We start from the raw sequence: 8330 nt of genomic DNA, 5'->3' as shown, positions 1-8330 counted from the left end.
TTAAATATCAACAATTAAGTCCTCCACAAGAAAACAGCGAGTTAGCAACCGAATTTTCGATTGCTAATTCGGTCGCTAATGCTTTTTAGCAACCGGAATCTACCATTTAGCAACCGAATCACTTCGATCGCTAAGTAGCGTGTTGGTAACATCACCAAGCTGTTATTTTCATTATCGGTTGCTCATTTAGCAACCGAATAGTCAGTTGCAAACTGCGGTTGTAAATTCTGCGACTTGTTTTTGCGACCGAATCTGGTTGCTAACTGGCAAAGAAGCACCATGCACCACTTACCGTTTACCGATGAATTCCAATAAAATTTCCGTCGGTAAAATTTTGGATACCTTTTCTCATCAAAATTCCATACGGACTGCACTAATATATGCGGACAGTATGATCAGTAGCAATATATGCACACAGACAGATATTATATCCCCCAGCCTCAGCCTCACCTGGTCTCATCTTACTACCCAATTTATCAAACACATCGACACCAAATAACCAAACCATGGATCAATATCTAGTTTATGTAATGCATGTTCCAACAAACCCAACAATGATAGAATATGACATTACCAATCAAATTTAAGATTATTTATAATTACAATTACAAGCAAACTTCATAATAAATTGAACATATTTAATTAATAATTCATGAAACGAAAAATATACATGCATAAATAATATTCAAAGATTAAGTCAATATATATATAAACATTGAAGCCATTAAGACATAAGTCTCAAGTGTTGTTCTTATCTCAAGAATTACAGTATTAACACCTAATTAGATTCATCAGCAGAACTTTAAATGACAATGATCTTAAATTTCTAGGATACCGGTCATGATAATACTCAGAAGCAGCTGAACCCAGTCCAAAAATTCCATCATCCCTATTAAGCCCTCCAGCCAGGTAGAACGCTCTTAATTCATCAATGGAGTGAACAATTTACTCAATAGTCTGTTCAAGTTTAACTTGGGTAAGATGTTCATGAGTTTCCTACAATAAACAGAACAAATCGGAATGACAATCACATTGCAACTCCAATAAAACAAGTTCGTATCATCCATTTAATTTGAAAATTAAAATAGCACAAATGCACAAGCAAGGAGACAGAACATGTGTTAATGATTTTTTATACCAGCAGCCAAGAATCGAAAGGACACAATATTAGGAAACAAGACATGCAACAACTTTCATAATCATAGGCAAATGTAAACTACAAATTCTGTATGGAATAATAGACATAAAAGTTATGACACAACATGATTTACGAAGACAATCCAGCTTGGAAATAAGGAGTTCAAATCTAAAGAAACACACTACGAACAACAAGCATTAAATACATAGCATAGTTAAAAAAACAGCAGGACAGTAACAAAAACAGGACATCAAAGCATGAATAGCGGAGACAACAGAGCATGAACAACGGGACAGTCTCAAAATAGCGGACTCAGCATTTGATAACCAATTTTTAAGGAACATGGCTTAAAGTCAACTACAATACATGCTTCAATATAGTAAATTCGCAAGAGGAAACTCTTTACCTTGCACATAGGTATTAACCCACAAACTCCAACGATTTTCGTCCTGAATCTGATCGAAACTGAAAACCGAATAGAAACAGATCAACAAACTCCAGCAATCCACTTTTCGTACAATGATTAAGTTCTCCCTGAACTTAGTTAGATTCAGCGGGAGATTGCGGAACAGGGGCATTCGACTGAGCTCCAGCAGGCAGAGCTGGTTACTCACGCAGACCTGGATGATTTACTTAGAAGGAAAGCAACCTATCTCCGGGAGAAAAGCCGTATTAACTGGTTGAAGGACGGGGATAGGAATAGCTCCTTTTTCCACAGTGTGGCGTCAATTCGCTCAGCTTCAGCAGACATCTCTACTTTGCGGATCGACAATGAGGTCGTCACTGACCCTCATCAAATTGGCTTGCATATCGCCACTTTTTATGAATCTCTGTTAAAAAATGACTCACTTATTCCGAGTAACTTAAATATTGTTCATGAAATTATTCCCAAGCTGGTTAGTGAGGATGAAAATACTGATCTGACCCGCTGTCCGGACTATCTGGAGGTTAAAAAAGTCGTTTTCGCCATGGATGGTAGCAGTTCCCCTGGTCCTGATGGATTCACTAGCATTTTCTTTCAGACCTTCTGGGAGATTGTAGGAGTGGATGTCTACGAAATGGTCAGAAGCTTCTTCCTTACCGGTAACATTTTTCCGGGCTTATATTCTAGTATCATGACCCTTATCCCTAAGGTGGAGGGAGCTCTCTCACTTGATCAATTCAGGCCCATAGCAATGAGTAATTTCAGCTACAAAATTATTGCTAAAATTTTGGCTGACAGGCTAGCTGCGGTTGCTGCTGGGATCGTATCTAACAATCAATTTGGCTTCATTCCTGGCAGGAGCATTCATCAGTGTATTGCTTTGGCCTCTGAAGGAGGTGCTTTCGTGGTAACATGGCTCTTAAAGTTGACATCCAGAAGGCATTTGACACCGTGGACAGGAATTTCATACTTAATGTTTTGGAAGCCTTTGGTTTCTCTCTCCAATTCTGGGATTGGATTCTAAATATTTTTTCAGCCGCTCGTATTTCCATCTTAAACAATGGTTCTGTCAGTGGCTACTTTAGTTGCTCTAGGGGTGTCAGACAAGGTGACCCTTTGGCACCAATCCTCTTTGGGCTTGCTGAATACTTCCTTAGTCGCTGGATTCTCTCCTTGAGTGAGAATGAGCTATTGGATCCGATGCTCTATACAAACTCAATGGCTTTCCCGACCCACCTGTTATATGCAGATGACATCCTTTTGTTTTGCAGGGCCACCAGCCGTAATATGCACAGACTCAACAGTATTTTCGAAATCTATGGTTCCATATCGGGTCAGAAAGTGAATTGGCACAAATCTGAGTTGTTTCTGAGCCCTTCGGTTTCTCCTAGGCGCGGGAACCTTTTAGCAGATATCATGGGAATAAATAGAGGCTTTATCCTCTTTCGATACCTTGGGGTTCCGCTTTTCTATGGCGCCCCTAAAACCAGATAGCTTTCTGGCTTGGCGGACAACATCGTGGCGAAGTTTAGTAGATGGAAAGGCAGTTGCTTGTCCATGGCTGGGAGGGTGGCCTTAGTGAACTCGGTAATTACTGGTAGTTTCTTGCATTCCTTTATTGTGTATAAATGGCCTGCCGCTTTAATTGCTAGATTGAGATGCTGTATGAGAAATTTTGTTTGGACTGGATCTATTTCTGCTAGGAAATTGGTCTCTGTTCCCTGGCGGCTTTGCTGCCAAAAGCTTGCAGAAGGAGGTCTTGGGACTAAAAAGATAATCACATTGAACAGAGCTCTCATGGGCAAATTAGCTTGGGGCTTGCTTCAGGATAAATCGCTGTGCTTCCGAGTGTTAAGATCTAGATTTATCAGCAGGTCGGGGAACCCTCGTAGCTGGATTTTTAATTCGTCAATTTGGACGTCTATTAGATCGGTCTATGCCGTCATTCGGGACCATTGTTTCTGGTGGATTGGTTCTCCCTCGAGTCTTAGTTTCTGGTTTGACGCTTGGATTGAGCCCCCGGTGGCTGATCAAGTGGGTTTATCTCCCAGTCAGCGTATGGGTCGGAATGAATTGGTGGATGATTATTTCCATGGTAATTATTGGAATTTTCCAGACATGGATGAGGATGTTCAGATCAGAATTCGAGCGGTTGATCGTGGGACTGACGGTGCTGATATCTGTGTCTGGAAGCCGGCGGTAGGTGGTGTTTTTTCTGTTAAACTATTCTATGCATGGTTGTGCCCGCAGACAGATGTTAAAAATTGGTCTCGCTTCATTTGGTGTGCATCAATTCCCTCGGCTCACTCGCTAACTTGCTGGCGGGCGGTGCTCGGTTATTTACCTATGTTTGATCAACTCAGGAAGCGGGGCTGTGTGCTTGTTTCTCGCTGCCCTTTGTGTCAATTAGATAACGAGTCTGTGAGTCATATCTTCATTAGCTGTTGGTTTGCACAGGAAATTTGGAAAGGCGTTTCCTCGCTGTTCGGCCGTCGGCTTCCTACGGTTTCTACGGTTCGAGAATTGGTTGAATCTGCTGCTCAGTTCCGCTTTAGTTCTCAGATTTCAGAGCTTTGGGCTGTTGCGGTGGTTAACAGTGTTTGGGCTATCTGGTTTACTCGCAATCAAATTATTTTTGAGGGTGAATCCCCTTGCGTCTCGTTAGCCTTAAGACGGATATGACGAGGCATTAAAGACTCCTCGGGTTTGGTAGGGGGTCACGTTTGGAACTCTGCTGTTGAACTCCATATTCTTTCTGAGCTGGGCGTTGTAAGGCGCTTTCCTTGAGCTCCTCGGATCATTACGGTCTGCTGGCAGAGGCCGCCCGAGCATTGGATCAAGATCAACACGGATGCCTCGGTTGCGAGGGGCAGAGCTGGCTGCGGTGGTGTGATCAGATCTTCTTCTGGTAGTTGGTTAGGTGGTTTTGCTTTTTCGCTAGATTGCCAGTTTGCTTATCTTGCGGAACTAACAACAGCTATTAGAGCCGTGCGTCTGGCTATTGATCGAGGCTGGGGTAATGTTTGGCTGGAGAGTGACTCCACCTTTGTCGTTCATGTTTTCCGATCCAAGTCTAGTGTTGTCCCGTGGGTGATTAAACAGGACTGGCTGAAGTGCATCAGCCTTATGCAGTCTATTCGAGTGGTTGTTTCTCATGTCTTCAGAGAGGGGAATGCTGTGGCTGACACTCTTGCAAATTTTGGCCATACAATGACAGGTTTTCAATGGTGGGACTTGGTGCCAAGCTTTTGCAGTTCGGTTCACCTTAGGGATGTTAGGGGAGGCGCTAATTATTGCTTTTCTTAATTCCTGTATTTGCTTAATTCTTTGTTCTTTATTCTTTTCTTCCTTTTTGCGTTATGCTTTAATAAAGGGGTTCGGGGTCCTGCGCGGGGGTGCCAGCCTGGCTGGGATGTCCGTCGCTTTCCTCGGTAACCAATCTTTAATCAAAAAAATTAAGTTCTCCCTCAATCTGTAGAGAAGAAATTATACATGAAAAAGGATTAGAAGAAGAAAACAAATGAAAAAAGAAAACAAAAATCGGAAATAAGAGGAGCATGACAAGAATGTAAAAATGAAACATACATTTGAAAAGAGAATTGCTTCACAAAAATTATAAAAATATCCATGGCAAGTTGTAACAGCACAAGAATGTAAATTAGTACAAAAAAGTTAACTTTTGGTGAATGAAATTATCAACAGAATGTGATGTTATAATAACACAATGCCTATTGAAGTTATAATAACTCAAATATATCTTAAATGTCTATCAGATATCAAGATATTATAAACAAAATAAAGAGATAAAATAATACCAAAAATAAGAGTTCATGCCCATCTCAACAGCAATAACAACTCTAAAATCAGCTTTTGAGATATATCTTAAGACGTCCAAAACCAATTTCATGTTTCCTTATCTTATAACTGTTGAAAAAACCCAAGAAAAATAATCAAATCAGGGAATCAACTAACAAGCAAAATGTCAAACTGAACTAGCTACAGCAAGATGCCAGACAAGACAAGTGTTACAGAGATCATTTAAACTCATATTGAATCAACAGAGAAGTTTCTCCTAATGTGGGGACCTTCCAAATTAACATGTAACGAAATAGAACTTATAGGCAGCCGGTGGTTTACAATATATGATTAGACTCTATAATCCATATGTATGTGGAAAACAGAAACCAATACAAGAATTAATGACAAATTCAGAAGGACTTTTGTAGCCACCAAATCCAGAGGGATTTGAGTAGCCACTAACTACTGGAAAATTTCATAAGACGGAGTAATGGTGAATCCAGAATCTGTCACTGATAAGAAGTATATATATATATATCAAAGCCAGAGTTCAAATTACTATCCTTGATTCATAATCCCATTAAGTATTTTGCATGCATATAATGAACTTAATAGCACATTTCATAAAACAAACATATTGACCATTCCTAAAGCACCAATTAATCAAATAAATTCCTAAGGATCACTCATTTTCAATCAGTGAGTGTCATACCTTGATAGTTGCAACTAGTGAGGCTAGCAAGTGCAGATTTGGTCTGAAAACTCCAAGCTATGCAAAGAGGTGAGGAAAATGATTGTCCATGGAACATCTTTGTACAGGTGGCCCAGCAACTTAAGGCCTCAACTAAGCAAGGTTAACATTCTATATTACAACTGCATATATAATGAGAAATTTGAAAACCAAAATGATACAGTTTTACTTACATTCGTTGAGCAAAATGTAGATTCTAACGAACTACAATTAGGATGACAAGCAACCTTCAGCATTATACAACCAGTGCAAACAACCAAGTAGAAATTCTCAAACTTTTTGGCTTGATAGCTAGATCCACACCCTATCATATGCAACGAAACAGACAGTCAATGGCTTAATTCAACAAGAAATAGAAAAGTGAAGGGCGTTAACAATCAAAGCTGAAACTGAAAATAAAAGTAGATAGATAGAAACAGATGACATCATCAAAATGTCATGTAATCGTGCAAAGTCTAGAAAGGCTACATGCAATGCCATTTCCATTCTCTCATCTTTCTCATTACTGAGACTAATAAACATCATCAAATAAATGAAAAGTTACAAAAGGGTGACAAGTTTGGTAAACAGATATGTCGACTAGAAATCTCAAACGGACTTGACACAATAAACAACCTATGATATAAAGATAAAGGTTACTAACTTGTCGATAGAGCATAAGATACTACGAGGCATGTACATAATTCATCTACCCACTTGAATCTTAAAGCAAAAAGTATAAACCCATTACATCAGCAGAAATGTAAATTATCATCATCTCCGTAACTTATACTCAGCTTTCCCAAAACAAATTAATTTTCAATTTCACCACTACATATAACAAAGTGAGGCACCAAACATTAATTGATAACTACCATCAAACTTAAAAGATAGAAAGGTTACCCACTGATTTTAATTGAATCTACAGCTTCTTCCACCGATTTGAAGGGATTGTTGCTCCCTATACTGTGCTTTTCTTCTTCCTGCACTCCTAGAGCTTCTTAGAAACCTAGGAGATCTAGAGCTTCTTCCTGGCCATGAGTAATCGCCTGATTGAAGGGAACGACCACTAGAGGAGAGGGACTAGGTCTGAAATTGAAAGTCGAACTCACAAACGTAGGAGACCTGGAGCTTCTTCTTGGCCATGACTAGTCGCTAAATTGAAAGGACAGCCACGAGAAGTTCGTTTTTCTGGGAGTGAAAGTCGCAGTTGAACCTTTTGAGACGGCCACAAGAGTTGAGGGATAAGGTTTGGAAGTGAAATTCGAACTCCATCTAGGACGGCGGAAGTTCGTTTTCTCGGAGTGAAAGTAGCAGTTCAACCTTTTGAGCAATCAGGGTTATCTGGCAAAAGAATTAGGTTTTCTTTTTCGTTTTGCCTTTTATATTTTTAATTTTTTTTTATTGTTTAATAATTTAGCAACTGGAGAAGGGGTTGGTAAAGGAAAAAGCACGTGGCTAAAATGGGAGGCATTTCTACCTCAACTTTTTGCAACAGCGAAATACCATTAGCAACCGAATCGGTCACACATTTAGCGACCGATTTTATTCCAGTCGCTGAAACCGGTCGCTAACTCGCTGTTTCTTTGTAGTGCCATTACAAACAACATGCTAAAATAAATGGAATCTCTTCAATTCATTAGTATATTTGTTTGAAATGTCCGATTTGACTATCAATCAAATAGCATGTCAAATAACTGTCAAATTAGCATGATCAAATTTTTCTTTAGCAAATTAAAATTGATCTTACTGGGAAACTTTAGGAGATAAACTATTACAATTCCGTACGCTGATGACCAGTTTCATATGATGAATTTAACTAAAAAATGGTTTTTTTGATTAAAAAGCTGATAGCCCGACAGACATCACAACTAGATTGGCACCCCTACGGAAACACTTGTACCTTGAATCAATGTTATTAAAATGGGAAAATAAAAATGTAACATGAGATAGGGAAAAATAAAGCTAAGCGATATGTTAGAAATCTTAAATTTCATCATAATATTAGACAAACATAATTGCCCAGATGTTTGAATAAGATGATTTTCACAAACACTTAATAACAGTCAGAAGAGCGTATTATGTTCTATAAATATACCTTCCATCAAGGTATCTCTTCATCTATAAGGTACCTTTTCATTAATGAACCAATAGGATTCAACGTACCTTTTTATTAATAAATTAATATGATTGATCATACCCTTTCGTGAACTGACTAATAGGATTTATTGTTTTATTCT

At 39.0% G+C, this 8330-nt stretch overlaps 1 long non-coding RNA gene across 2 annotated transcripts; it reads right to left on the bottom strand.

Moving 5' to 3' along the window:
* Window positions 1-702: 702 nt before the first annotated feature.
* On the bottom strand, window positions 703-7430 carry LOC136210993 (uncharacterized). Of its 2 annotated transcripts, none has more exons than XR_010678277.1 (5): window positions 6994-7430; window positions 6285-6415; window positions 6073-6204; window positions 1545-5034; window positions 703-996 (listed from the first exon to the last, which is right to left on the bottom strand). It is a non-coding gene; the product is annotated as an uncharacterized lncRNA (long non-coding RNA). The 2 variants fall into 2 exon arrangements; XR_010678278.1 differs by having other exon boundaries at window positions 6998-7430.
* Between the last annotated feature and the right edge of the window lie 900 nt (window positions 7431-8330).

Source organism: Euphorbia lathyris, chromosome 1 (assembly GCF_963576675.1).
Source record: "Euphorbia lathyris chromosome 1, ddEupLath1.1, whole genome shotgun sequence".
NCBI classification, from domain to species: Eukaryota; Viridiplantae; Streptophyta; class Magnoliopsida; order Malpighiales; family Euphorbiaceae; genus Euphorbia; species Euphorbia lathyris.
Note: the sequence above shows the minus strand (reverse complement) of the source record. Positions and strands in the feature narration are given on the sequence as shown.